The sequence below is a fragment of the Euprymna scolopes genome, chromosome 6 (genome assembly GCF_053919585.1).
Source record: "Euprymna scolopes isolate OS-2025 chromosome 6, ASM5391958v1, whole genome shotgun sequence".
Taxonomy (NCBI): domain Eukaryota; kingdom Metazoa; phylum Mollusca; class Cephalopoda; order Sepiida; family Sepiolidae; genus Euprymna; species Euprymna scolopes.
This window is the reverse complement of record NC_136487.1, coordinates 63,954,050-63,958,906: the sequence shown is the minus strand read 5'-3', so window position 1 is coordinate 63,958,906 and position 4,857 is coordinate 63,954,050.

Below are 4,857 nucleotides of genomic sequence, written 5' to 3'. Positions count from 1 at the left end.
TATGATCAACAGAAAACAAAGGCTGGGCAAAGAGAGAAATGGCACACAAAATAAATTATATTAGCAACGGATTCATATTAAAAAAAAAAACATTCATACAAACAGGCTTCTTTTCACATATACTTAACGGTGAAGTTAAGGTTCTTTATTTCAAGTTAATTAAATTTTATACAATGGACGTACTAGCTTTTTAAAAAAATACTAATCATGTATACGCGATATCAGTCACATAATTTGCTTAATTTGGGTTTGAAAAAAAGCATTGTATTATTTAACTATGGCTTTTATATTGTTATTTTAAAATTGAATAATTATTTTGATTTTAATATAACGAATATTTGTTTCGCAATATTGTTTTCTTTGTTGGACAAATATTTAGCGTTTGTGTTTCAAATGTTCCTTTCTTTAGAGAGAGAGAGAGAGAGAGAGAGAGAGAGAGAGAGAGAGAGAGAGAGAGAGAGAGAGAGAGATAGCGGCTTAATTTTTAAGTCACGATCTATTTCTAAATTTCAAGTGAAAGGGCAAATTTATTTTTTCTTTCTTTTTCTTTCATTACGGTCAAAATTTGTATCAAAATTACAAAAGTGTTAATGCTTATTTATCATCTATGATATATATATCTCACCTGTCTGTTTAAATGTATGTGTGTATGTATGTATGTATGTATGTATGTATGTATGCCTAAAACTTTCGACAGAGGCGACGGATATATGTACGTGTATATGTGTGTGTGTATAGATATGTATATGTGTATGTGAGTGTGTATGTAGATATAGGTATGTCTAGCAATGACCGTCTTCAGTGTCATGTCTGCTTGAGGGTGTGAAAGTCGTTGGCAGGACTAAAAGACATCTTAGAGCACATGGACTTTCAGTGACTGAGGGAGTGGTACTCGTCTGACAAGACGCTGTAATCATCATGTATGTATGTATGTATGTCTGCCTAAAACTTTCGATAGAGGCGAGGGATTTTCACGTAATTTATATTGTTTTGAAGCTCGACCCTTTGAACAACAAATATCGAAAAATTGGTTAAAAACATTAATTCCTTCACTCTCAACTGGGCACTTTTCTACAAGGAGGGGTCGCTTTTTTCGCTGATATTTTCGAAAAAGTCATCCCATCTTTTCGATTGATTAGCCTTAATTTTAAACCTTTGTCACATCCGGTTTGGCGATGGACGCAACAGCAAAGACATCACGTTTTTTCCGGGGGGGGGGTCGCGTTCTTTTCCTCTCTCGCGTTACGGGTTCGAGTCTGCCTGCCTACTACCATTTTTTTTTTTTTTTTTTTTTGCTAAACACACACCTCCAAACACCCGGGAAACGCCGAGCATCCAGGCTAGTTGTGAATAAATGGAAAATATTTGGTTTCGTCTTATGAACGTAATTAATGAAATGTTTATGATTTTAAGTTAATCTTTTTAGTATTTGAAGTAGTGAATTTTGCAAAACGATCGTGACCCAGCAAAGAGCATTAATAAAATAATAAAGCATGATTCAAATTCGTAGGAAAGTAAAGGATTTAATTTAAAAGTGTTTTAATCATATTTTACAATACAGAAACAACAAAATTAAGTTGATATTTGCAAAAAAAGAAAACTATCAAGTAAATTATAAATTTGATGCGTCTAAGTGTTATTGCAGTATAAAGTCAAACATCGGTACAGTCGATTTCATATCTGAATAAATGTCTTTAAACACATAAAAAAGGGGGCTAATGAAACTATAGGCGCCTTTGTTTGGATTTGAAACCGATGGTACCGATATTGTCCTGATATTCTGTAATATATATATGAATAGATATTACGCTCTTTCTTTTAAATTTTTCTAAATAATTGAGCTCTCTGCTGATGTTCACTCTTCATAAACATATATATATATATATATATATATATAATATTATATTATATTATATTAATATCGAAATTACCCAAATGCTAATGTTTATCCATCACTAGCTGGACGTCCAGCGTTGTCCGGTCGTACAATACGCTTAAACTCGACATTTTAATTGATGCAGATTGCGTATATATTATTATAGAATCAATCCTCTAATGAATATTATATATTCCGAGAAATAATTTACCCGGTTGATTAATTCCCAAAATAAATTTAAAAAATAATAATGATAGTGTCGTTCATCGAATTCTGTCTGTGTTCGTTTACAATATCACGTCAGCTGATATTTGGACTTGGTAATGAATGCTGTGGAAAAGTCACGTCTGATTAATGTTTAGTTTAAAAATATGCAAACGAAGAAATGATTTGCGGCGATTAAAAATTGCATCTCTTCTTTTATCATAAATTGAACTCATTAATAAGAAACAATTAAAATAAAATGGTGAGATACACCCGGTCTTGAACAGGGGATCATTCAATCTATAGTCAAATGCTCTACCACTGAGTTATATTTCCAGTAAACAATAAATCTGATTTTTAAGAAGAAATTATTTGCTGAGATTTTATTATCTCCCTTGGTTGGTGTAACGTAAAATATTCTCCTGTAAAAATATTTCTTCTTTATCTATAAGAAAAAAGGCTACTTTTTTTGGGATCAGATTTTTTTCGATTTCCGATACTTATCGGATGAATTTCTGTACAAAACATATCTAAGAACACTGCCAGACATATAAATTAACTTTGTGTGAAATTTGAAAAAGAAAGGCAAAGTCATTTCGGAACCTATGAGGAAGGAGTTCACACACACACGCGCGCACACACATACACACACACAGTGACTTTTATATAATAGTATAGATAGAGATCCGTGGTATGTTAGTCGCACCCAATCTCTTGTGAGGGTAAATCTCATCTATCCGAGTCTACCTAAAACGTTAAAATTGACTCTTTCATGTAAGGACTGAGAGAAAAAAAAAAAGTAAAAAGAAAGACATTTTTTTTTAATTATAAATAAAAACCCCTAAAGCTCCGTTAGCGATCAGTTGATTGGTTTTTCGCGCATTGATTTAGATATTGCTGGCGATTGTTCTAGAAAGAAAGCGCAGCCATGCCTGGACTAAAGTTACTGAAAACGATGAAACAATATTTCTCCTCTAACATCGCTGGGTCGAGAGAGCACCGGGTGATAAAAAGGAAAAGAAGTGACGCTTCTTACACGTCAGCCTGCTCTGCATCTTCCGTTGGCAGCCGTTCTTCTTCCGTGTCTTCTACGAGCTCCAAACAATGGAAATTTCAACTCGAATATGATTTACCCGATTGGAGTGGAATCACAAACGATTCTGTATCCCTTTCCGATGAGGAGTGACTCCTGTATGCATTTCATCTGATGACTCTTGTTTTCTAAAACTACGGACTTACATTATTACTAAGTTATTTTCTTTCTGTTTTAAAGCTTTTATAAGCTTTGAACTTATATATACATTCAATAGTTTCCTATTAAAAAAAAAAAAAAAAGTTCAATTTTTACTTGTACGCAAAGCATTAATAGCAAATATCACTGACTCGTTTTTTTTTTTGTTTTTTTTTTGTTTTATCGAGATGCTATCCAAATATTGATTAACCTGCACAACGTTCATTGAACGCGACTTCTGCCAATTTTCAACCAAGTCTTTTCTATGTAAAAGTCCTTTAATTTATAGTGAAATTAAATGTGGACAGGGTTTGTATTACTGTACATAGATACGAAAAAAGTTGTCAAATAACAAATGTTATCAAAGGCAAGATAAGTTATTTTTCTACCTAACTGGATATATTTGTTTTTATTCAATGTAACAGTTTTATTCAACTCGAAAACCATACAGTGTTTACCGATATATTGGAAAATTCAAGATGGCGTCTCTTAACACGGTAAGTTTGGGAAAAGGTGTTATAAATAAAAAAAAAAAACTATATAAAATACTGTTAAACTCGCTCAATATGTTACCGTGACCTTTGACATATTCGGGTTTTTAATAGTATTTTTTTTTTTTTTTTTTTTTTTTTTTTTAACACCTTTCCCAAACTTACCGTGTTAAAGAGGGTGAGGCGGCATCTTGAATTTTCCAGTATTTCGGTAAACACTGTTTTTCGAGCTGAATAAAAACATGAAAAATATATCCAGATAGTTAGAAAAGTAACTTATCTTGCCTTTGATAACATTTTTACTTTTTCGAATCTGTGTATAGCAATACAAACCCGTGTGGACATTTCCAATTTATAAATTATCTGAATTGTATATTTAAATAAAAATTACGCAAGAATTGGTTTAAAACTTCGGAAATCGTATTTAATGGAATTTTATGCCCGTTAACCAAAATATTTTACAAACTACTGTTGAATATCTTTACGTTCTGTAAAGTGACTTTTCTACAATCGTTCTCGTCTTGAATCCCGTTTTGACTTTATCGAGTGCCATGAGAACAGTGGCCGTGAAAACCGCTGCAAATAAGTAGTTTTGATGTTACGTCAGTATTTTTTTTCTTTAGAAAAAAATATTTAACTTGGATACTTCGTATGTTACCAGTACATACGTTTACAAGTAATGAATCCGTACCTATTTGAACTTCATAAATTTTCAACGCCATAATTCGCTGTTTTTCAATTACAAAACAATAACTGCTTGAATTGCCTGAAAATCTACCTTTTGTTCTGTTAAGCTTTTATTTCATGTTGGGTTTTTGTTTTAACTTCCTGAATTCAAAGATGTTTTTCATCTCTAGATTTTAATTTATGGTTTGATTTTTAAACCAAGGGAAAACCTCCATTTTTACAAAATCTGAAAGCATATTTTTTTACCCGTATAGAACTTTAATTTGTACAGAATTAATGTGAATCGCTACACCCCGTTTTTTTGTACTTTAATAACTTGTGTAACGTTTTCTATATAGATTTTTAAATACCCCGGTATTTGACAAGGT